This window comes from Phocoena sinus, chromosome 11, assembly GCF_008692025.1.
Source record: "Phocoena sinus isolate mPhoSin1 chromosome 11, mPhoSin1.pri, whole genome shotgun sequence".
NCBI classification, from domain to species: domain Eukaryota; kingdom Metazoa; phylum Chordata; class Mammalia; order Artiodactyla; family Phocoenidae; genus Phocoena; species Phocoena sinus.
Window position 1 is genome coordinate 71,418,053 of NC_045773.1, and position 27,263 is coordinate 71,445,315.

Genomic DNA, 27,263 nt, shown 5'->3' on the forward strand with positions numbered 1-27,263 from the left:
TGCATGTTAAAAAAAAATACACGCCTGCAAGATCGTTTTGACTGGCTACGTGAGATTCCATTTTAAGGATATATTACTGTAGGTCACTTAGCGCAGTGCTTTGGGGGCTGGGGGTTGCAGCTGGTATATAATCTGGGAAGTTCAATCCCTGCCTCCATTCTGGTGACATAGATCAGGGATGGGGCTCCCCAAGCATTTCTGATATACTGTTCCTTTCTCTCTTCCCAGACCTTGAAAACCACTGACTTAACAAGTTCCTATTTGGGGGGCATTAGATTTCCAACTGTTTTTCATAACAAACATAGCACACAAAAAATTCTGGGAAAAAAAAAAAGAATAGATCACATCAATCTAGTAAGTGTTATTACGTCTCCATTTTACAGATGAGTGACTCCTAGAAATTTGAATTTGTAAAAATTTGCCCATGAGAGTCTGCTATTCACTCGGTTTGGGAATCATTGAAATTCCAATTTAACCCTTCTGTGCTCCTGGGAATGATAACAGCGTTTCCCGAATAAAGCCAAGTTCAGAGTGCTGGGCACAGTCATGGCCCTGCCACATCCCTGTGCAGAGGAGCAAAGCCCCAGACAGAACCACAGATCTTCCACGGCCACAGATGGATGGACCAGAGGTGGGAAACCAACACAGTGAGTGTGGCCCAGCCAGCACGGAGCTATGCTATGAAAACTCCTGCTCATCAGACAGGAGGCAGTATCACGAGGTAGTAGACACCATAGAGGCCCAGAACTCTCGATAAGCAGAAGCTTGGAGAGAACAGAAGCCATGAGGCAGAGAAAAGAAGAGTGAGAGGTAGGTTGGTAGTGACAGAAGTGTCAGCAGTAGAGGCAGAAGGGGGCTGTGTCACTGTCATGCTGGGGAGTGGGCAGTCTCCTGCCCAGGTGGGGACACATCACTGTCCTTAGAGCTCTGGGTCCTGAGCCCCCTTCCGGTCTCTGAGCTGTGTTCTAATTCCAATGAAGCCCAGCTGGGAAACTACTGTAGGTGCCTGTAGAGCCCTGATTAATTACCATGTGGACTCCTTGCAATAATTGTGTACCCCACCCTCCCACTGGGGGTAAGGGAATTATTTGTGGTAAACCGAGGAAGACTCCTTATTACCAGCAAAAGAGCCCAACACGCACTCCCAGTGATTTCATTCACTTATTAAATTTTGTGACTAGAAGATATAACATCTGATTTTAATGGGAACAAGAATGTAAACACAGGGTAACGGAAGGAGATGGGGACTGGGGGATCCCTGGGGGAGCAAGAGGGGACATTGCAGAGAAGGTAGAGTGGGGGGAGAAGGGAACAAACTTCTTCATCTGTAGCCACTCTAGGCTATCCCTGGGAACCTAGCTGACCAGTTAGAAGAAGGACTCAACAGGTGGCTGGAGTCAAAGGGAAGGGAAGCTGAGCTGCACGGTGTTATCCAGAAGGTGCGAGGGGACCCTGTGATGACCAGAGGAAGCTCAGATGGCACAGGGAGCAGTGACTCCCCTGAGGTGACCTTTGTTCTTTTGATGACCAGTCAGAAGTAGACCTAGAGTCCAGTCTCTAGCCGGAAACAAAAGAGTCTGGTCTACATTCAGAGGACAGAACTTAGGCATCCAAAAAGTCTCTGCCATTTTCCCTAAGACAAAAGACTCAGGAGCAAGAAGTGGAGAGTCAGGGATCAGGGTCTTCTGATGGACCACAGGACTGACTGACAGGTCCTCAGCTCCCATCTACTCCCAGATAGGCCTGGATTTTACCAGTATCTCTCCAAAAGCTCCTATTTCGTGATATAAGTATCAGTCTCAGAAGGCTTATAGAATAATATTAACAGCATTAACAATAGCTTCTATATGATAAGTCCTGTACTAAGACACCATGTCAGAAGCCTTATACCCAATATTCATTCCATTTTCACATCAGCCTTATGAAGTAGGTACTAGGACGTCCCCTCTTTATAGATAAGCTGATGCTCTGAGAGGCTCATTAATTTGACCAAGGTCATATAGCTAATCAGAGCAGAAATGGGATTCACACTGTGTCTGTCTGAATCCAGAGTCTATGTTCTTGGTCACTTGAACTCTACTGACTCTCTCATCAATTATGACAGTTAAAGGTAGAGACGATCTAAGTGCAAAGCCCTAATTAAAATCCGAAGACATCTTCAAAACATCCCCATGTCATAGAGCTGTGGACATTAGAGAATTACGAGTCACCCAGACACCCTGTTCAGCCTCTAGAGGCAGCAACTTCCATTTGCAAACATAGCCAGAAGTTTCTCACTTATAACATACTGAACTCTTTCGAGAGCCTTCCACCTCAGCATTTTTCCTGGTGGTAGACAAACTTTGAAAAGCCATTAGGTCTTGAATTAGACAGCCAAGTCAATCTGGTAGAATGTATCAAACACCACCTTTCAGCAGAGAAAGGGATGATCGAGTCCCTAAACCAACACAGAGCTTTTCTGTTTGTCAGCACGTGGCAAACCCAGACCTTGTTCCAGTGGTACAAAGACAGCCTCACATGTTTCCTCTGGGAAAGTTTCTACAAAGGTGACTGGGGAGACCACAGAATAGTGGGCCAAGTCTGAGGACAGTGGAGAAAGGAGTAGTATTATTCCTTTTCCTTTGTCCTATGTTATCAGGCCTGCTGAAGAGAAGCATGGTTCTGCTGAACTAAATTCTTGTCCGAACAATACAATCAACTTCCTCCTCCTCCTTTTCCTTTTCCTTCTCCTCCTTTTCCGGCTCCCTGAAGCTTCCAGAAAGTAAATTTTACATATTTCATTCAATATTACCTCTGTTGTGCCTGCTGATACTACAGCTTATAATATGCATCTGCTTAGAGGTAGGCATCACCCTACAAACTATAATTTGATTTGAAGGATGGTGTAGCGCCAATCTGTTCCAGTACTGGACACTATTATTTCTAAAATTTACTCATCAGATAGTTCCAATGTTGTTCAACTGTTCAAAAGCATAAGAGAGAAAGCAAGCTTTCAGACTGTTTTACAAAACCAGTATTACACTGATACCAAACCCTGAAAAACACAGCAGCCGAAAGAAAACTACAGACAAATTTCACTCATGAATCTGAAAGATTCAACAGTAATTTCTGATAAAAATATCTTAATAGAAATGAGGAATATTTCCTCAACATAATAAATGTATGCAGTCATATCAAAACCAGCGTCAGGCTTAATGGTGAAATTCTAAAAGGACACCCAGTAAACCTAGAAAAAGACAAAGATGCCCACATTGCCCCTGCTCTTTCACGTTGTACTGAAGGTATAAGGCAATGCAATTATAGAAGGGAAAGAAATAGAAAGTATAAAAACTGTTAAGGGAAAGAAAATTTTCATTATTTGCAGATGGTGAGATTGTATACTTTGAAGACCTAAGAGTAAGAAAATGCACTACAGTGTCTAACTGTAAAATAAATGTACAAAAATGAACAGCTGTTCTATAAAAGTAAAGGACTCAGACCTGAGAGAACAAGATTCTAAGGTGGCACTGGGAAAAATAATCAAACCAATTATAGCACAGAATCCCCCAAAGGCTCAGGAATTGGTGGAACTAGTTACATTTGGTGGTTGAAGGAGGGATAAAACAAAGAAAACTGATTGAAATACTGTTTAAGAGGCAGTTAGAGACCTAAATACTCTCGCAACTACCTGTCCCACCACAGCAAAAGACTGCAGGTTTATTCTCTGTAAAGGGAAAACCTGGGGGGCAGGGGGCGGCTCTTCTGGTCTGGAGAACACTAGGCACACTTGAGGGCAGGGGTACCAGAAAACAGGGTTAGGTGTAAGTACTGGATGCTGAAACCTCTGCCCTCCTCTGTCTCTGCTCCTAGAAGATGTCAGCCTGCCTTTCACCATTCCACGAGGAGACTGGAGAAGACTTACTTGGGGAATCTGACCAGCTCACAAGGAAAGACATGAAGGTATATCAAGGACAGCACCCAACAAATCCTTCTCAGCACCATCAAAGCTTCCAATCAGCTTAAATAGGAGCAGATGACCAAAGATCACCAGGCATCTGAAGAACACTTCTAACATGAAGCATAGAAACCAAAATGTGAAAACAGAAAAAGGAACTTGGAGGAAATGGATTACGGCCATTATGCAAGGAGAGGAAAACAAAAACAAACAAAACAAAAACTATCATTAATATCCTTCGAAAGATGAAAAGCTATTGTGATATTGCATCCATAAAATAAGAATACGTTGCTATAAAGAAAATATATTCAGAGAAAAAGAGTGAGAGAGAGCTCTTGAAATTTAAAGACATGATATCAGAGATTTGTTTTTAATCTACAGAAGGTTTGGAAGATGATATTGAGAAAATCTCCCAGAGTGTACAGCACAGAAACAAAGAGATGGGAAATAAGAGAGAAAAGACAAGAAAAATTAGAAAACTGGTCCAGGAGGCCCAATACAAAAACAATACGAGTTCCAGAAAGAATAAACAGTGAACATAAGAGGGAGGAGACCATTATAGAAGTAATTCAAGAAAATTTCCCAGAACTGGAGAGCATGAGTTTCCAAACTGAAAGTGTTCAGAACAAAGAATTAAAATAGACCTATACTAAGGCATAACATTGTGAAATCTCAGAGCAAAAGGGACAAAGAAAAAAAATCCTCCAAATTTCTAGAGAGGAAAACAAAAGGCTTATATAAAAGATGAAGGATAAAAATGGCTCTGACTTCTATAAGAGAAAGCTAGAAAGCAACAGAACAATGTCTTCAAAATTCTGGAGTAAAGTGGTTTTCAACCTAGAGTACCATGCCTAGCAATTCAAGTATGAGAGTAAGGTAAAGACATTTTTAGTTGTGAAAAATTTTACCTCCAAAGCATCCTTCCTTATGAAGCTATTGAAGGATATGCTTTACTAAAACATGATAGTAAACCAAGAAAAAGGAAGGTCTAATGTCCAAAAATTGGAGCTCTATCACAGGAGAAAGGCCAAGGGAATCCCCAGGACAAATGACAAAGGCAGACAAATATGCACCAGGCATACAGACCAACAAGTCCAGATTTTTTTTCAGGAAGCTAAAACTGATAAAATAATCAATCTTGAGAAGAGCTTTATACACTGGCAAAGACTTTGAAGTGAATTAATGATAAAGACATAAAGAAAAACAACTAAACAAATGCGGGGGTGGTGGTGGCAATAATTAACTCCAGGGAAAACAAATAGTGAATACTAAAACACATTACAAATCTTCCTTATTTGAAACAATTTGGTGCTGGTTCAGGAATACACAATTATAACAGATTAAAGAATTCAGGACAAGTCCCATATACAAATGAGAATGTTAAATGTGATATGGGTGGCATTTCAAATCAGTGGAGGAAAAAATAGTTTCTCAATAAATCATATTGGCTAGTCATTTAGGAGAAAAGAGGTAGATGTCTTTCTTACTTTATTCCCAAGTAAATCCTAGATGGATGTAAATAGATGAAATAAAGCCATAAAAGGTACTAGAAGAAAACCTAGGTAGACAGCATATAAACATTGTGAGAAACAACTTTTAAATAAAATACAAAATCCAGTACAACAAAGAAAAATATTAATAACTTTGACTACATAAAAATGTAAAGCATTCCTTCAGGTGAAAAAAATCATTAAAAAGTCAAAAGACCAACAAAAAAAATCAGGGATAATAGTTGCAATATATATAACAGCCAGAGTCATTTTCCTTAATATACAAAGAGTATTAACAAATCAATAAGGAAAAGACCAATAATCTACTTGAAAAATGGGACCAGGGAACTTACTCACAGAAGAACATATTAATGTTTTATAAATTTTTTAATAAATAAAAATATTTATTTATAAAAATATATTTATTTTTTTGTAAATAAAAAGACTTAAAGTGTTTGGTTTTGCTCATAAACAAGAACTATAAATTAAAACAAAAATGAAATATTATTTTATCTGTAAAATTAGCAAAGATTAAGAAGTGCCACAATCCTCAATGTTGTCAAGAATATGGGGAAACAAACAAACAAAAGAATATGGGGATACAGTTATTCCCACATACTTTTAGTGGGAATGTAAATTAATACATTATCATAGGAGAGGAAATTGGTTGTATTTATCAAAACTTGTGGTGTACACACCATTTGGACTGGCAGTTCTTTATACTGTAGCTATATTCTTATATGTTTACGAAACCATGTAAACAAGATTTGTCATCTTAGATCCCTTCAGGAGTGACTCCTGTTGTGTAACAGGACTCAGGATAAAGAATAGACATTTAAAGAATGCATTTTTTTTTTTTTTTTTTTTGCGGTATGCGGGCCTCTCACTGTTGTGGCCTCTCCCATTGCGGAGCACAGGCTCCAGACGCGCAGGCCCAGCGGCCATGGTTCATGGGCCCAGCCGCTCCGTGGCATAAGAATGCATATTTTTGCATTCAACTGAGTACACCTAGCATTCCCCCTGAATCAATCTGTAATAAGCAACATTTTTAAAACTTGAGCTTATAAAAATACATTTCTACTAAAAGAAAAAAAAGAAAAGAAAAGAAGGAAAGAAAGAAAAAGAAAAGTCAAGGCCAGCAAGAGAAGGCCTGTGATCCTCATCAACCCATTTGCCCCTGGAGAGGTGTGCTAGGACCAAGCAGTCTACTGTATATGCAATGTGGGTTTGTGTTCCATAGGAGGGACCCCCTTGCCATGAGGGGCTCCCTTCTTTTAGGGCAAGCATGAGAACCACCTTATCAACGAAGCGCAAGCTTGGACATTGTGCCACCTGGATATGGTGCCAGCCAGAGTCTAGACATTAGAGTGAGGTGAGTAAGGCTCTCATCTCTGGTGCAAAATTTAAGAGGGCACCAAAGAACACAGTAATCAAGAGAAATTATATTTCAATAAAATATTTTAAAGTAAAAATTAATGTATAATCCAAAAGGACTTGGCATAGCACTATTACTGATCCCATCTTCATTTAAAATTTTGATATTTTGCTCATCGTGGATTTTTTTTTTTTTGCAATTAACATTAATTTTTAAGAGTATTGCATTATGGGCTTCCCTGGTGGCGCAGTGGTTGGGAGTCTGCCTGCTAAAGCAGGGGACATGGGTTAGAGCCCTACATGCCACGGAGCGACTGGGCCCGTGAGCCACAACTACTGAGCCTGCGCGTCTGGAGCCCATGCTCTGCAACGGGAGAGGCCACAATAGTGAGAGGCCCGCGCACCGCGATGAAGAGTGGCCCCCGCTTGCCACAACTAGAGAAAGCCCTCGCATAGAAACTAAGACCCAACACAGCAAAAATAAATTAATTAATTAATAAACTCCTACCCCCAACATCTTCTTTAAAAAAAAAAAAAAGTATTGCATTAAATGTTATTTTCCTTGATTACTGAGATTTGAGTACCCTCTTAATTTTGCATCCAAGCATCCTAGTCTCAGCCTTTTTGCCATTGTTTACTGTGTTCTCTGGGAAAGCCAACTGCCAGCACCTAGATGAGGGAGCCCGGTTTCCGGTTCCACCGGCAAAGAGTTCAGTTGTAGCCCCGCCCACTAGGAGAAGTAGAGTGGAGGTCAGCTCCAAGTGTGACTGGCTCACTGCCTAGACTACCCAGAAGGAAAGTGCCTTTGGACAATCCTTGCAGCACAAAAGATGTTTCAATGAAGCAGTAATCAAATAGAAAAGGGTTGAAAATAATGACCATCAATAGCAACTAATTAATTTTTTAAAAAGGAATTCTATGCATCTGTGATAAAGAATAAGTAAGATATAAAAGGTGAACAACAAGCAAGGTATAGAACAATTCATATAACATGTCTCCATTGAATTTTTAAGAATGATATATGATATTAATGATTAATAATTATCATAATTGATAACAGATAATTCAGTGCCTTCTATGTGCCGACTCATTTAACCCCCATTAACACTCTATAAGGCTGATAATATTATTATTCCCATTTTACAGTTAAGGAAACTAAGATCCAGAGAAACTTAATGCTGGTTATCTCTGCCCAGTGAGATTGAGAATATAAGTTTGGGGAGAGGTTTTGTTTTTGCTGTGTTTTGTTTTGCTGTGCTGCGCTGCTTGCAGGATCTTAGCTTTCAGATTGTTTGAACTTTCTTTTTACAGTTAGGGTTGCCAGATAAAATACAGGACACCCACTTAGCACTTGAATTTTAGAAAAAAAAATTGATTTTCAGTGTGAGTACATCCTATGCAAACATTGTGGGAGATACTTACACACACACACAAAAAATCATTTTTGTTTCTCTGAAATTCAAATGTAACTGGGTGTACCATAGTTTTATTTGCTAAATCTGACAACCTACTTATAATGACCCTTCCTTTGGCAAGGGCAGCAATTCCCTTGGTCCTGCCACAGTGAAATATTAGTTCTCCAGGAGCCACATCTGATAAAGCAGGATTTCAACAGGTGGCCTAGTTCAGATATTGAAGTTACTTGATTAACTTATGACATATTAATTAGGGATGATTCAGAAACAACTGTGCCTGAAGCTCTGTCTTCCCTTGTTTTTTTGACTGAAAAGGGATGCATTATCCACCAGGAGAAAATGCAGGGGCCCTTAAAGATACAGCTTGGCTCTATCTCTGGAGCGTAGAGGCATTCACCCGGGACCAGGCAGAGGCTTTTGTTCTTCAAGCACCTTGCCACTAAAAAGCAGGCATAGATTTTAATGGTCATGTTGGACCCTGGAGACAGACGCCCCACATTTCGGTGTTGTATCAGAATTTGTATAGGGTCTGAACCACACACTGCCTCGGAAGCCTTATAGACAGCTGTACCTGCTGCTCTTCCTCTGGGTCCATATCATCCATCAGTATAGGTGTGCCTCCTTGGCTAATGGAGGCTAGAGCCTCTTTGGGATTCCTGAGGGAGAGGAAGGAATTGGCCTCAGGCTTCCGGTCCTGAGGATGCTGGACCCCTTTCTCCCTTTGAATGTCAGTTACCAGCTGCTTATTGAATCTAAAACAACAAATGGACATCAAGTATTTCTGCGTCCCAAGCTGTGCAGTGGGAATAGGTCACGTTCAAATAAATGCAAGCTCCATTGTTAAAGAAGAGGAACCCCAGGGATAGGAAAGCCCAGCCCCACCAACGTTCGTCGCTCTTCCCGGTGCTGCAGAGGCCAGCCCTGGGCAAGAGCGCCCCCTGCAGACACCGGCATCATTGCCGAGGAAGCGCTGCCTTCTTAGACCTGCTGCCGGATGTACGGGTGGCTCTGCCACCTCACTTTAAAATCTACACCTAGCCTGGGGGGGGAGGGGGCTGTTTCGAGAGGAGAATGAGGGGGTCTCATCCCACTGCAAGATTAAAGGCAGTCCCATGACATGAAACTGGGCTCTAGAGACAAAAACAGGAAATTCTCTCAGGTATTCAAGTTCCTGGGCAGTGATTAATGTTTAGACCATTGGCTTGGCTGCTTGATTCAACTGACTGGCAATCCCGACAAAATTAAGCTCCCGGTTCTTCTTGTGGATGCCACCAAATCCTTGGTAAGGAATCCTGTTGGAACAAAGCCGGAGACATTCTGACAAGATGAGGGAGGCAGGCAAGTGGACACAAGAGTGATCACACAGTGATCACAGGGAAACAGATGCTGCCTTGGCAAGGGCAAGGGTCTGAAGTATTTAACAGCTAATGTGCTACATTCAACAGCCCTGTGAGGTTGGCCTTCCCCTACCTACTTCTGAGCCTGGAGGTGACGTCCTGCGCATTGCTAAAAGGTAGATCATTTTCCCTGCTGCCCAGCCTATCAAGGCCAGAAGTATGTCCTCAGAAAACTTTACGCTTAACTAGGTAAAAACAGTCATTATGGAATCAACTCTTAGGGAGCTTACTTAGAAAGTTTTGCAGAAATATGACATTCCTGATACCTTATATCTGATGATGCCACCTGTGAAGGAGCCTGATAAATACAAATAAGGAGTTTCAAACTTAGCTTTGATAAAGCACAAGTGAAGGGTTGAGGCACAGTGGGAAAATAATTATGATTGGGAAAAATAACAACCAAACATAGGAGTCTAAAATGAAAGTTCCCTCTCCCTTTTGGGTTTTACACAATATGGGCGACCAGTCTGATGATAATTCACTGAGTAATCTGGGACAGGAACTTATGATTTCACAATTCACCAGAAATATTAAAGTAAAATTAAAACTCCTTATAACCAAATGGTAGGTAAATTATAAACTTACTATCCGGGAATCAAATCAGGAAGGTGAGAAGTAGGGAGGCCCAGGAAACACTGAATATGATCATAATCACAAATTTAGTATCCCCCAAATCATCTGAAAAGTCTTTGATTGAATTTTCCTTTTCTAGTATAGCTCCTCTGATCTTGTGTCTTTTCATGATGGCTCCTGCTGGTCAAAGACCAGTCCTTGGTATGTGGCATTATTCCCTCCATTGGGAAGCAGCATAACCTTACAGCATGAGGTCGCTCCTTATGCATCAGCTGTGGACAAACTGAACACATAAGAATCTCCCAAACCAGGGTGGGATGTGTAATAGAGAACAGCCACTTACTCTAATTAATAATATTCAATTTTACAGTCTTTGCAGACAGAAAGTTATATGGGTGTAAGCTCAGCTATGGAAGAATTCAACTATTGTAACCATTGGCAACAATAAGTAATGGACTGAAACAAGTGCCTATAGTAACTGATGTTTACAGACCATAGATGACTGGGTGTGATTTTTAAAAATATATATACACTAGTGCCCTTTTAGCAATAAAAAGTGAACACATCCATCCCTTCTAGTCTACAATGGGTTTAACTGACTCAACTTGGGAGGCTGGGAATTCTGTTCCTGCAAGTTCTGATATTGGATGCCATATTGAACTACTCCCTTGACAGTGGGAAAAGATAGTGCCATTTACCATCCAGGCAAGAGAATAAGTGTCTCCTATGAGAAATCTGGCAAGACTAAGAGGAAAGACCTAAAGATATTGACAGCAGAGGTTTCCCAGCAAAACGTCCCAGGCAGATCATCCTATAGCAAGTTTCACAATTGACACAACCTACTCATGCTTTCAGAGCATCTCATCAGATTTTTAGTCTCCCACTCTTAAAAATGAGCCAACAACCACAGATTACAGCCTCTACTATGAGAAATAGAGACCAAAAGTAACAGAAAAGAAGAAACCTGGATAAAATCGAAGCTATACAGGAGGGAAGAAAGCTCCAACAACAAAACAAAACCAAGCCAAAACCATACCTATAACTGATACACTCAGAGACACACTGTTGAAACCATAAAATAAGAACAAGATGTTCTTGTAGAGATGTGGATGGACCTAGAGACTGTCATACAGAGTGAAGTAAGTCAGAAAAACAAATATCGTATATTAATGCATACATGTGGAATCTACAAAAATGGTACAGACAAACTGGTTTGCAAGGCAGAAATAGAGACACAGATGTAGAGAACAAACATATGGACACCAAGGGAGGAAAGCGGGGGGGGGGGGGGGGGGGCGCTGGGGCGGAGGGCCAGTGGTGGGATGAATTGGGAGATTGGGATTGACATATATACACTAATATGTATAAAATAGATAACTAATAAGAACCTGCTGTATAAAAAAATAAAATAAAATTCAAAAGAAAAAAAAAGAACAAGATGTTCTTTAAAGGAGTCAATGAATAAAACTGAATTCCTGGAAGTGAAAAATGGGAAGAAGAAGTGAAAAATTCACTAAAAAGACTGAAGATGGGGCTTCCCTGGTGGCACAGTGGTTGAGAGTCCGCCTGCCGATGCAGGGGACACGGGTTCGTGTCCCGGTCCGGGAAGATCCCACATGCCGCAGAGCGGCTGGGCCTGTGAGCCATGGCCGCTGAGCCTGCGCGTCCGGAGCCTGTGCTCCGCAACGGGAGAGGCCACAACAGTGAGAGGCCCGCGTACCGCAAAAAAAAAAAAGACTGAAGAGGAAATCTCCCAGAAGGAAAAGCAAAGAGGCAAAGAGATGGAAATAAGAGACAAACGATAAGAGAAATAGAAGACTAGCCCAGGAATTACAGGAGGAAAGAAAAACAGGAGAGAACACTATTTTTAAAAATGAATTCTTTAAAATTTCCCAGACAGTGAGGACATGAGTTTTCATACTGAAAGGGCCTTCTTAGTGCTCAGCATTAATGAATGGAAATTGACCCACATTGAGTCACATCGTTGTGAAATTTCAGAACTCTAGGAATAAAAAGAAGCTCCTTTGTACTTCCAGAGATAGAAAAACTGATCATAAATAAAGAATCAGAAATCAGAATGGGGACTTCCCTAGTGGCACAATTGTTAAGAATCCGCCTGCCAATGCAGGCGACACAGGTTCGATCCTGGCCCAGGAAGATCCCACATGCCACGGAGCAACTAAGCCTGTGCGCCACAACTACTGAGCCTGCACTCTAGAGCCCGTGAGCCACAACTACTGAGCCCACGTGCCACAACTACTGAAGGCTGCTCACTGCAACGAAGAGTGCAGCCCCAGCTTGCTGCAACTAGAGAAAGCCCGTGCACAGCAACGAAGACCCAACACAGCCAAAAAAAAAAAAAGAAAAGAAAAGAAATCAGAATACTTTAGATTGCTCAGTAGACATATTGAAAGATAGAAGACAACTGGGAACTGCCTTCAAAATTCTGGAGGAAAATTATCTCCAACCTAGAATTCAATACTCAGACAAACTATCAGTCAAGTTGGAGAATAAAATAAAGATAATTTCATAACTGCAAGGTCCCAAAAATGAATTTCTCATGCAACCCTTCTTTGGAAACTACTGGAATACATGGTCCAAAACGGGGGTGGATTCAAGAATGAAGAAGATAAGAAGACACAGGATCCAGTAAACAGGAGCTTCAACACAGGAAGGATGAAGGGAACCTGGATAATGGAGGACGAGATAATGGATAATGGAGACGAGATTCCAAAGAGAATGTGAAAAGAGATTTCAGAGTGTTGGCTGTGTACCAGACGGGGTGGATCCAGGCTTTGTGGAGCTTGAAGCTTATACAATTTGGGGATCCTCTTTAAGAAAATAAAATACAAAATTACAAATACGAAGTTAGGTTTGAAAATGAATATGTAGAATGAGAAAATAAATCATAACAAACTATAAATTTTAAAGAGCTGACAAATACCACAAACATCACACAAATCCAGAAAAATAGAATATTATTTTTATGAGTTACCTACTTGATTCATGTCCCTAATACTTTTTACTCTATATTTTTCAGCTGCATAATTTTTCTCCCAATAATTTATTATGAAAAATTTTAAACCTATAGAAAAACTTACAAGAGGGCTTCCCTGGTGGCGCAGTGGTTGAGAGTCCGCCAGCCGATGCAGGGGACACGGGTTCGTGCCCCGGTCGGGGAAGATCCCACATGCCGCAGAGCAACTAGGCCCGTGAGCCATGGCCGCTGAGCCTGTGCGTCCGGAGCCTGTGCTCTGCAACAGGAGAGGCCACAACAGTGAGAGGCCCACGTACTGCAAAAAAAAAACCAAAAAAAAACCTTACAAGAACTTTACAATACCATATACCTACCACCTAAGTTCTACATTTAACATTTTACTATACTTTATCACAAATCTGTCCATCTATCCAGTTCTCTGTCCATCAATGCATCTTATTTTTTTGATGCATATCAGACCGAACAATTTGCAGATGTCAGTACATTTCCCACCAACTACCTCAGGATGCCTATCCTTAATAGGAGATCAATATTTTCTTTTTACAATCCTTGCCTTTTTTCCATTTGAGGTAAAATTTACATACAATGAAATGTAAAAATCTTAAGTGTACCCTGTATACTTTTTGGTCATCTCTACATATGACAATGATTTTGTGATATTTTTCTCTAGAGAGAATATGGAGATAATTCAGTCTTTTCTCCACTGTGGTTAATCAAAGTTTGTTTTTATTATCAATAGTAGAGATGTATGAAATAAGCAACTTTTACATATACATAGTACTGTTTGTAATAGTGCTACAGGCTTAAGCAGAATTCTGATAAATTCTATTTATGTGTTTCCCACCAAAGAAGAAAAACTGTACAGTGCAATTATAATTGTATGTGTTGCACTCATCAGTATCTTCCTAATAGGAGAAAACTAAATTGCTGGAAACTGAATCCATCACTTATAATCTCCTACATCTGGTGAATGGAAAAAACTGTTCTACTGACTAGTTTCTGGCTCCTTACATTCAGATCTTGTTTCTCTGCCCCTACACACCTATTTCTGCTGTCTGGCACCATAGGACATGTTCATATCTTGCTATAACCTCTGACCCTGCACTTTCATGTTACAACCCAGGGTGAGTTAGCACAGTAGAAGGTAGGAATATTCCTATAGCAATTCCTACTGGGATGACTGACAATAACTTAACTTTACACAGATGTGACTTCAAATTACATAAATAAATCCAACTCAATCCAAGTTAAATGGATTTCCAACTTACTTCCCCTTGGTTGGATTCCAAACTGCAATGTGAGAGAAACTGTGACAGAGGGAAAGCTGGATAGGAAAGAGACAATGTATTTAACCAAAGTTAACATATCTTACTTTGCAAATTATACGGAACTCATCATGTGGATACATTGCTAAGGCAAATGAAAGACCTTGAAGCTTAAGCTTCAGAGTGTCATGGGAAATCCACTGCTGGCTCTAGGCTGACAGGGCAGCCAGTCCATTTTGGAGGAGGTCAGAAAACTCCAGCAGAGATTTCTACAAGATAAAATTTATAGACAACTGGATGTGACTCAGTATAATGAGAGACTTAGACAATTGGTGGAGAATTAGGGCTTGAACATTCTGGTGTGCTCAGAGAAAATGATGAAAATGAAAAATAAGATAATTATTAACTCCATGGAAAATAAAAAGTTGTTCAGGAAAAGAAAAGTCATCAAACTTTACTGGATGGCTCAGCTATAAATAATTTTTATCAGCATAATAATGTAAGCTCTGAAAGTTTGCCTATCTAAATTACAATATAACTGCATTAGGAGGGTGGAGGAATATGAAGGGTATAGGTACATGGTGCAGGCAGGGGATGAAAGAGAGTGAAATCCTCATCTTTCCTAACAGGAAGTGCATAAATGATGCCTAAAATGGAAAAAAAAAATCAAGAAGCAGTACAAGGGGGACTTCCCTGGCGGTCCAATGGTTAAGACTTTGCCTTCCAACACAGGGGGTGCGCATTCGATACCTGGCTGGGGAGCTAAGATTCCACATGCCTTGTGGCCAAAAAACCAAAACATAAAATAGAAGCAATATTGCAACAAATAAAGACTTTAAAAATGGTTCACATTAAAAAAAAATCTTTAAAACAAACAAAACAACAAAAAAGAAGCAATACAAGGAAGCTATTTTGAGATGTGGAAGCAGTTAAAATCATTCAGTGTTTGCCTCTGAGAAGGCAGAAGTTGGGGGAAAGGGACTAGGGACTGCTCTGCTTCTTTTCCTTTATCTTTTCTTTCATTATTTTTTTTTTTAACAAACTTTGTAGAACTATATAACTGTTGAAATTTGCACATAAATAATTTTGACAAAAATTAAAAATTAAAGTACACTCATATCCTGTAATCTAGGGATTCTAGCTCTAAAATTTTACCTAACCCACAGACATACTCACACGTGCATAATTACATTTGTACCAGGTCGTTTATTGCCTATGGTCTATGAGAACAAAAGATTGGAAATGACTTAAACATCATCAATAAGGGATTGTTAAATAAATGAAACATCTCCATTGGAATACTAGGTAGTCTATTTAAAAATGAGGCAACTCTATGTATCCTGATATGGAGGAATCTCCTAAATGAAAAGGCGAATGCAGAAAATTTGCATACATGCTACCACTGGTATAAAAACAAAAATAAACACACTTGTAATGTACAGAAACTCTCTAGAAGGATACACAAGGAATGGAAACAGTAGTTGTCTCCAGGAGAGGGAACTTAATGACTAATGGAAGGGAGAGGATAGTGACTTACTTTTCCTAACTATACCCTTCTGTACTTTTAAAACTGCAGACCATGTGACATTATCTATTAAAAAAGTAAAATTTAAATTAAAAAACTTTAATACAAAACGGAAAAACACAGAATTAATTAAATGAACCCAAAGACAAGGCAAATGGATATTTGCTAATTAGTAACTGTATCAGTCAGGGTTCTCCCGAGAAACAGAACCAATAGGTACATATCTCCACCACCAAGCTTGATGTCAGTAACAGCCACAGGAAGAGATAGCCTCCAATTCACTTCCAACTTCTAAATCTCACCAGAGCACATATAATTGATGAAATTTAATTGTTTCCTGACTCTTAGTTGCAAAGGAGGGTGGGCAGTATGTTTAGCTTACCACACTCTATAGTGAATGAAAGCATATCAGGAGATGACATTGTCTGGGGAAGCCAATCCACAGCATTTGCCGCAGTAACTAAACTTGTGAAGGTGGTTTCTGAGACTCTGATATAATAGTACCATACCTGGTGGCCTTCAGCCCTTGTCCTTTTTGGGCTCGGTGTCATTAGTTTTCTAATGCCTTTGCAAAGCCAGAAAGGCACCAGAACTTTTCTTTCATTTTGCCTCCCATAATGACCAAGAACAATAATATACATGCCTTAAAGAATATATTGCACCTGTCAACGAAAAAATAATTATTCCTGACACTTGTTAAAGATGGTAAGGAAGACTTCATTCAAAAGGGGCTACTACAATGGGGTTTTGCAGTTGAGGATAGAAAACGAGCTCAACTCTGAAAACAACAAGGACAAACAGATATTTATAGCCAAGGAGCAGAGTGGGGTCAATGAGTGGAAAATTACTAAGAGGACATCAGGGCTAGGGAGATTCTTGCTAGACCAGCTCAACAGGATTCTTGCTGAAGGCAGGCCAGGGCGATAAGACAGCAAGGATGGGGGATGAGGAATCTGATCGAATATCAACGTGATCAGACCAAGGGTAGGAGTTTCTTGCTAAACTGACTCAGCAGGATTCTTGCTAAAACTCGAAGAAGCAGGCTAAGGACAGAGCCCAATTCGGAGCCAGAAAGAGGACTCAGAGGAACCTGACGAGAGATTGGTCAGGGAGACAGTCTTTGTCACACTGCTCAGTACCCAATGGACAGAAATAATTGGGGAGGGGATAGAATGTGCTAGTTGGACAACTCTGCCTCAGAACATGCCATGTGACAATCCTTCCCACATCTAGAAGAAAGATAGCCTTGAGAAGCTGACTTTAAGAAGCAGAAAACCACACTTGGAGGAGATCATTTATATCAGTGACAACAGATACAGAAAATATGAAATATTCTTCAAAATCTTTGCCTATATAATGTATTCATTTGTTTACTTTTTTTCATTGCCTGAGGACTTTTTAGAGACCAGCTGCTTTATAACTTTCCTATTAAAGATTAGAGGAAAGCTACTCTTAAACCCCAAAGAGAAGAAAAAAAATTGCAATTTACTGTCATCACGGTCAATTATCTCAGTATGAAAGAGGGAGGTGGATAACCTTGTCCCCAAGAAAAGCAGAGCAGGTATCCACAGACTTAACCATAGATGGACCTACCTTGGTGTGACTCTCCTGAGATGGGAAGATCTCAGCTCAGTGTTTTGAAACAATTCAAGAACAAAAGTTCTCAACCTTTTACCCATGGCCTTTAAGAAGGGTCAATTAATTATTTTAGGATCTGTCAAGGAAAAGGGAGACTGGATTTTGACATACTATACTTGAGCTTGGTTATTTTAAATATTAAATATAATAATAAATTAATTTCCCTAGAAGTAGGTCCATGGGGGAGCAAAATAGCATGGAAAAATTATGAGCCTTGGAGACCCTGGAACTCAGGAGAGACCTGAGTTCAAATGCCAGCTCTGCTACTAATCGAACTATGTATCCTGAAATGATTAGGTATTTCTGTGTATAAAACCACCTCAAAATTCAGTGGCTTAAAACCACAATCATTTAGTTCACAATTCTGCAGGTCAGTAATTTAGGCCAGTTCTACTGGTTTCCCGGGAGTCCCTCAGGTGCCTGCAGGTACCCACAGGTCAGCTAGGTGGCTCTGCTTCCAGGAGTTGGCTGGCTGTTAACCTGTGTACTGCTTCTTTCCTTCCTGTGGTCTTATTCTCCAGCAGGTCAGTCCAAATATGTTATCACAGAGAAAGCAGAGGTCCAAGAGAGAGGGTGGAAGTGTGCAAGACCACATCTAGGGACCTAGGCTTGGAATTGGTATACTGTCACTTTCACCACATTCTGTTCTCTAAAGCAAGTCACAAATCCGGCCCGGCTTCAAAGCTTGGGAAAATACGCCACTTAAAGACTGGCAGAGTCACACAGCCAAGTGAGTAAGTACAGAAAGGCCATTAATTAGGGCTGTAAAACTGAATCCATACCACAGTGACTTTGGGCAAGTTATCTTATCTTCATTAGCCTCAGTTTCATCACATCTTAACTGAAAATAATAACATGTATCTGAAAGGTTGTTTTTTTAATTTTATGTTATTTTTGGCTGCATTGGGTCTTCGTTGCAGTGAGCTGGGGCTATTCTTCATTGCAGCGCATGGGCTTCTCATCTTGGTGGTTTCTCTTGTTGTGGAGCACAGGCTCTAGGAGCCTGGGTTTCAGTAGCTGCAGCACAGTGGCTCAGTAGTTGCGGTGCATGGGCCCAGTAATTGTGGCACACGGGCTCTAGGGCATGTGGGCTTCAGTAGTTGTGGTGCATGGGCTTGGTATTTGTGGCTCGTGGGCTCTAGAGCGCAGGCTCAGTAGTTGTGGTACACGGGCTTAGTTGCTCAGCGGCATTGGGGACCTTCCTGGACCAGGGATCGAATCCATGTCCCCTGCATTGGCAGGCGGATCCTTAACCACCGCACCATCAGGGAAGTCCCTGAAACGGTTTTAGTAAAGAATAGGAATAGGGCTTCCCTGGTGGTGCAGTGGTTGAGAATCCACCTGCCAGTGCAGGGGACACGGTTTCGAGCCCTGGTCTGGGAAAATCCCACATGCCACAGAGTAACTAAGCCCGTGCACCACATCTGCTGAGCCTGTGCTCTAGAGCCCACGAGCCACAACTACTGAGGCCTGCGCACCTAGAGCCTGTGCTCTGCAACAAGAGAAGCCACCGTAATGAGAAGCCCATGCACCGCAACAAAGAGTAGCCCCTGCTCACTGCAACTAGAGAAAAGCCCGTGCGCAGCAACTAAGACCCAACGCAGCCAAAAATAAATAAATAAATAAATTTATTTAAAAAAAAAAAGAATAGAAATAATATAACAGTTACCATTACTAGTGAGCATAGCATTTATCAGTTTATCTGAAAACTTTTTGCCGTAAAGCCATAGCTTTCTTATCGTTCTTGACTTATTCCAAGTCTGTTTCAGCTTCAGGGCCTTTGCACTTGCTCTTTCCTTTGTTTTCAATGCTCTTGTCCCAGATTTTCACATGACTACCTCTTCTTTTCACTCAGGGCTCAGGCACAATTTTCCCTTCCTCAGATATGCCTCCCTGACCAACCTATCTAATAAAATAAATTAAAAAAAAATAAAGTTTTTTTTTAAGTTCTATTTATTGATTGATTTTTGGCTATGCATTGGGTCTTTGTTTGCTGTGCGTGGGCTTTCTCTAGTTAAGGTGAGTGGGGGCTACTCCTCGTTGCAGTGTGAGGGCTTCTCACTGCAGTGGCTTCTCTTGTTGTGGAGCATGGGCTCTAGGCACCTGGGCTTCAGTAGCTGCAGCACGCGGGCCCAGTAGCTGTGGCTTGCGGGCTCTAGAGTACAGGCTCAGTAGTTGTAGCGCACAGGCTTAGATGCTCTGCAGCATGTGGGATCGTCCCAGACCATGGATCAAACCCATGTCCCCTGCATTGGCAGGCAGATCCTTAAACACTGAGCCACCAGGGAAGTCCCTAACTTCTTGTATACAGACTTTCAAACCATATTCTTCTTCTTAACATCATCCTCACCCACTTTCAGAGTAACATGGTGCTTCATTTTTCTAAGTTTTCCAGAGTTCTGGATATGAATTAGCTTGAGTCCGTGTTGCTCTACTGCTGTCTTAGGTTTCAGCATTCACTGATTGCTAAGTCAGTTACTTCTCATCCATGGGCTTTCTATCTTCTAAAAGTTTGGTGCTGTCATCTCCATACCTAGTCTACCTTTCTTTTTTTTCACCTTTTACTGTCATGAGGTATTCAATGTGCCATGTCTAACTGAATGCTCGAGATTAGGGTTAATGCCCACATGGGAACAGAAGATAGACTTGGACCCAAGAAACATGAATTGAAACTGAGATCCCCACATAAAGCCAGAGTTTTCAAAGGAATGGAATATCAGTGAAAGGATAGACTAGGAAAAAACTCATTGACTGGCAGAGGAAAATGACAAAGAAGCTTTTAAACTGGACTCTGAGTAGGAAAAATAACTCTCCCTTAGGAATTTATAAACAGGAACAATGCCACACAATTGAATTAATACTATTAGGGAATCACCAAGCCCAGAAACTGACGTAAAAATTGGTCCTGGGTATATGATACTCCTAGTGTGCCTGGTCCTGAGTATAGGATATTCCTAGAATACCTGGCCTTGTAGAAGCAAAGGGAAAACTTTTTTGAAGATACATGCTCTTAACACAGGCCTCTTAAGAGTCCCACAGCTAATGTTAAGTGAAAAGGATCTCAAATTTGATAATCACAAAGCACAAAGGAACAATCATTTAAATGAGGATCCACACAGACACAGAAAGTAAGATTCAATTCGCAAGGTCTTTATAAATACAACAATCTACTGAACACTACTGAATAAGCATTTTCTTAAGTATTAAAGATATAAAAGAAAGATTCAGAGCCATAAATAAATAATAAGACATTATGAAAGAACAGGAATCTTTGAAAATGAATTAAATATAATTTCTAGAAATGAGAAATGAAGTCACTGAAAATAAAAATTCAGTAGATAGTTAATATCAGATTAGACACAGTTGAAGAGAGAATTTGTATGCTAGAAGATAAAACTAGAATGCAAAACAGTTAAAAGTATGGGAAAATGAAAAAGAGATTGAAAGTCATGGAAAATATAAACGGAAGTCAAACAGAATTCCACAAAGAGGGCTTCCCTGGTGGCTCAGTGGTTAAGAAGCTGCCTGCCAATGCAAGGGACACAGGTTCAAGCCCTGGCCTGGGAAGACCCCACATGCCACAGAGAAACTAAGTCCGTGCGCCACAACTACTGAGCCTGAGCTCTAGAGCCCGCGAGCCACAACTACTGAGCCCACATGCCACAACTACTGAAGCCTGTGTGCCTAGAGCCTGTGCTCCGCAACAAGAGCAGCCACTGCAATGAGAAACCCACGCACTGCAACGAAGGGTAGCCCTCGCTCACCGCAAGTAGAGAAACCTGCGCACAGCAATGAAGGCCCAACAGAGCAAAAAATAAAAAATAAAATAAATAAATTTTAAAAAAAGAAAAGAATTCCACAAAGAGGAAATAGAGAGAATGCAAGGAAGGTAATATTTGAAGAAATAATGGCTTTGGAGAGTTACTTGACCATATACCTTAGTCCACAAAGTTAATGTCATCAAATACCAAAGATCTATATCATATAGACCGTGTTCTCTGCCCACAGTACAATACAATGAGAAATCAATAACAAAAGATAACAATGCCAGAAGTGGCCAAGATTGCAAAGAAGGAAAACCCTAAGCTCACCTCCTCCCACAGGCACACCAAAATTACAAACTCCAGAACTATGATAAAATTAAGCAAATATTGATGAAAAAGTTTGGAAGACTAACAGAAAAGATCTTCTTCAACTAAAGATATAAAGAAGGAACCACAACAAGACAGGTAGGAGGGGTGGAGACGTGATATAGTCAACACCCATACCCCTGGGTGGGTGACCTACAAACAGGAAGATAACTACACTTGCAGAGGTTCTCCTCAAGGAGCAAGAGGTCGAAGCCCCACATCACTCCCCAGCTCAGGGGTCCTGCATCAGCAAGACGAGCTCCTAGAATGTTTGGCTTTGAAGGCTAGCAGCACTTACTTTTGGGAGAACCAGAGGTCTGTGGGAAATAGAGACTCCAATCCTAAAGGGTGTGCACAAAATCTCACATGCTCTGGGACCCAGGGAAAAAGCAATAATTTGAAAGAAGCCTGGGTCAGACCCACCTGCTGATCTTGGAGAGTCTCCTGGAGAGGCAGGAGGCAACTGGAGCTCACCCTGGAGACACAGACCCTGGTGGTAGCCATTTTGGAGAGCTCATTCTACAAGGACACTGGTGCTGGCAAGGGCCATTTTGGAATCCTCCCTCTAGCTTATTAGAGCTGGGACCTGGCCCCTCCCACCAGCCTGCTGGCACCAGTACTGGGACACCTCAGGGTGAGAAACTAGCTGGGGGATGGGGAACACAGCCCCACCAACTAGCAGGCTGATACTAGACCCAGAACCCTCTTCCCTGCAACCAACCAGCCTGGAACCCAGCTCCACCCATCAGTGTGCCAGCACTAGCCCTGGGACCCATGGGGTTCCACAGTCAGCTGCCTCATGACCCAGCCCCACCCACCAGCAGCTGGCAGCCTCCACACAATGCAGGGCCTCGCAAACAACCCGACAGGGGGACAGCCACACCTATCAGACCACCCACAGTAATCAGCCTGCCACAACAGGAGGACCCATGCAGCCCACATAGGCGGTACTCCTAAGGCATATAGCTCTAGTGACCAAAGGGGAGTGCACTGCTGGGATACATAGGATGCCTCCTAAAAAAGGCCACCTGTCCAAGGTCAGGAAACACAAGCACTTACCAAATATACTGAAATAAAAACAGCAAATTAGGCAAAAATGAGACAACAGAGGAATATGTCTCAAACAAAGTACAAGATAAAACCCCAGAAGAAGAACTAAGTAAAGTGGAAATAGGCAATCTACTCAATAAAGAATTCAATGTAATCAAAAAGATGTTCAAAGAACTCAGGGGAAGACTGGATGAAGAGAATGAGAAGTTGGAAGTTTTTCACAAAGAATTAGAAAGTGTAAAGAAGAACCAGAGATGAAGAATATCGTAACTGAAGTGAAAAAGACACTAGAAGGAATCAACAGTAGATTAGATGATACAGAGGAACAGATTAGTGAGCTGGATGGCGGAGTAGTGGAAATCACTGAAGATGAACAACGATAAAAAGAATAAAAAGAAATGAGGACAGTTTAAGAGACCTCTGGGACAACATCAAGCATACTAACTTTTGCACTATAGTGGTCCCAGAATGAAAAGAAAGAGAGAAAGGGGCAGAGAACATATCTGAAGACCTAATAGCTGAAAACTTCCCTAACCTGGGAATGGAAGCAGATATCCAGGTTCAGGATTCACAGACAGTCTCAAAGGCTATTATCAGCTGATGTTTCAGCAGAAACTCTGGAGGCCAAAAGGGAGTGACATGATATACTTTAAACGATTAAAGAGGAAAACCTAAAACCAATAACATTCTACCCAATAAGACTTTCATTCAGATTTGATGGAGAGATCAAAAGTTTTACAGATAAGCAAAAGCTACAAGTTCAGCACCACCAAACCGTTTTTCTGAGAAATGTTAAACGTACTTCTTAAAGTGAAAAAGAAAAGGCTACAACCAGAAATATGAAAATTAAAAAAGGAAAAATCTCATTAGTAAAGGCAAATATACAGTAAAGGTATTAAATCAACTATGTATGAAGCTAGTAGGAATGTTAAAAGACAAAAGTAGTAAAATCAGCCATATCCATACTAAATAGTTAAGGGATACACAAAACAAAAAGATGTAAAATATGATGTCAAAAACAGTAAACGTGGGTGGGGGACAGTAAAAATGCAGGGTTCTTAAAATGCATTTGAACGTTAGAGATCAACAACTTAAAATAATCACATATATATAGATTTCTGTATATAAAACTCATGGTAACTGCCAACGAAACATAACACTAAAGATAGTCATCAAATCACAAGGGAAGAGAGCAAAAGAAGAGGAAAGGAACAACAACAAACAAGAACTACAAAACAACCCCAAAACAAGTACATACCTATAAGTAATTAAATGTAAATGGACTATGTCCCAACCAAAAGACACAAAGTGGCTGAATGGATACAAAAACAAGACCCATCTATACGCTGCTGACAAGACACTACTTCAGATCTAAAGATGCACAGATTGAAAGTGTGAAAATAGAAAAAGTTATTCCATGCAAATGTAAATCAAAAGAAAGCTGGGGTAGCAATGCTTATATCAGACAAAGTAGACTTTAAAACAAAGATTGTTACAAGAGACCAAGAAGGACATTATTGGGGCTTCCCTGGTGGTGCAGTGGTTGAGAGTCTGCCTGCCGATGCAGGGGACACGGGTTCGTGCCCCGGTCCGGGAGGATCCCACATGCCGCAGAGTGGCTGGGCCCGTGACCCATGGCCACTGAGCCTGTGCATCCGGAGCCTGTGCTCCGCAATGGGAGAGGCCACAACAGTGAGAGGCCCGTGTACCGCAAAAAAAAAAAAAAAAAAAAAAAAAAAGAAGGACATTATTATACATACATAATGATCAAGGGATCAATCCAAGAAAAAGATATAACAATTATAAATATATATGCACCCGACATAGGAGCACATAAATACATAAAGCAAATATTAATAGACATAAAGGAAATTGATAATAACACAATAATACTAGGGGACTTTAACATCGCACTTACATCAATGGACAGATCATCCAGAAAGAAAATCCATAAGGAAACACTGACCTTAAATGACACATTAAACCAAACAGACTTCACTGATTATATATATAGAGCACTCCATCTGAAAGCAGCAGAATACACGTTCTTTTCAAGAGCACATGGAATATTCTCCAGGATAGATCACGTGGTAGTCCACAAAACGAGCCTCTGTAGATTTAAGAAAACTTAAATCATATCAAGCATCTTTTCTCACCACAACGTTATGAGACTAGAAATCAACTGCCAGAAAAAAAACTGCAAAAAACACAAACACATGGAGGCTAAAAATTATGTTACTAAACAACTAATGGATCACTGAAGAAATCAAAGAGGAAATTAAAAAATACCTAGAGACAAATAAAAATGAAAACATAACAATCAAAAACCTATATGACACAGCACAAGCAGTTCTAAGAAGGAAGTGTATAGCGATACAAGCTTACCTCAGGAAACAAGACAAATCTCAAATAAGCAACCTAACCTTACACCTAAAGAAACTATAGAAAGAAGAACAAACAAAACCCAAAGTTAGCAGAAGGAAGGAAATCATAAAGATCAGAGCAGAAATAAACGAAACAGAGACTAGAAAAGCCCAATAGAAAAGATCAACGAAACTAAATGCTGGTTCTTTGAAAAGGTAACCAAAATTGATAAATCTTTAGCCAGACTCATCAAAAGAAAAAGCAAGAGGGACCAAATCAATAAAATCTGAAATGAAAAAGGAGAAATTAAATGACCACCACAAAGAGATATGGGAACATATGTATAACTGATTCACTTTGTTATAAAGCAGAAACTAACACACCATTGTAAAGCAATTATACTCCAATAAGGATGTAAAATATATTTTAAAAAATGAACACTACAGAAATATAAAGTATCATGAGAGACTACCATGAAAAACTATATGCCAATAAGATGGACAACCTAGAAGAAATGGACAAATTCCTAGAAATGTACAATCTCCCAAGACTGAACCAGGAAGAAATAGAAAATATGAACAGTAATGAAATTGAATGTAATAAAAAATAACTCCCAACAAAAAGAATTTGAAAAAGACTAGATACACATATATGTGTAAATGAATCACTCTGTTGTACACCTGAAACTAAAACAACATTGTTAATCAACTATACTCCAATATAAAATAAAAATTAAAAAAAAAATCTCCCAACAAACAAAGGTCCAGGACTAGACGGCTTTACAGGTGAATTATGCCAAACATTTAGAGAAGAGTTAGCACCTATCTTTCTCAAACTATTCCACAAAGCTGCAGAGGAAGGAGGGCTTCCAAACTCATTCTATGAGGCCAGCATCACCCTGATACCAAAACCAGACAAAGATAACACAACAAAAAGAAAATTACATGGACTTCCCTGGTGGCATAGTGGTTAGGAATCCACCTGCCAATGCAGGGGACATGGGTTCAATCCTTGGTCCAGGAAGATCCCATGTATCACGGAGCAACTAAGGCCATGCGCCACAGCTACTAAGCCTGCGCTCTGAAGCCCACGCACCTAGAGCCCATGCTCCACAACAAGGGAAGTCACTGCAATGAGAAGCCCACGCACTGCAGCGAGGAGTAGCCCCTACTCGCCGCAACTAGAGCAGCAACGAAGACCCAATGCAGCCAAAAATAAATAAATTTAAAAAAATACTCAACAAAATTTTAGCAAACCAAATTCAACAATACATTAAAAGGACCATGATCGGGCTTCCCTGGTGGCGCAGTGGTTTAGAGTTTGCCTGCCGACGCAGGGGACACGGGTTCGTGCCCCGGTCCGGGAAGATCCCACATGCCGCGGAGCGGCTGGGCCCGTGAGCCACGGCCGCTGAGCCTGCGCATCCGGAGCCTGTGCTCCGCAACGGGAGAGGCCACAACAGCGAGAGGCCCGCGTACCTCAAAAAAAAAAAAAAAAAAGGACCATGATCAAGTGGGATTTATCCCAGGGATTCAAGGGTGGTTCAATACCTGCAAATCAGTGTGATACATCACATTAACAAATTGAAGACTAAAAACCATATGATCATGTCAATAGATGCAGAGGAACCTTTGTCAAAATTCAACATCCATTTATGATTAAAATTATCCAGAAAATGGGTATATAGGGAACATACCTCAACGTAACAAAGGCCATATACGATAAGCCCATAACTAACATCATACTTAATGGTGAAAAGCTAAAGGAATTTCCTCTAAGATCAGGAACAAGACAAGGATGTCAACTATCACCACTTTTATTCAACATAGTATTGGAAGTCCTAGCCACAGCAATCAGACAAGAAAAAGAAACAAAAGGAATCCAAACTGGAAAGGAAGAAGTAAAACTGTCACTGTTTGCAGATGACATGATACTATATGTAGAAAATCCCAAAGATGCCACAAAAAACTACCGGAACTTATCAATGAATTCAGTAAAGTTGCAGGATACAAAATTAATATACAGAAATCTGTTGCATATCTATACACTAGCAGTGAACTATCAGAAATAGAAATTAAGAAAACAATCCCAGTTATAATCCTGTCAAAAA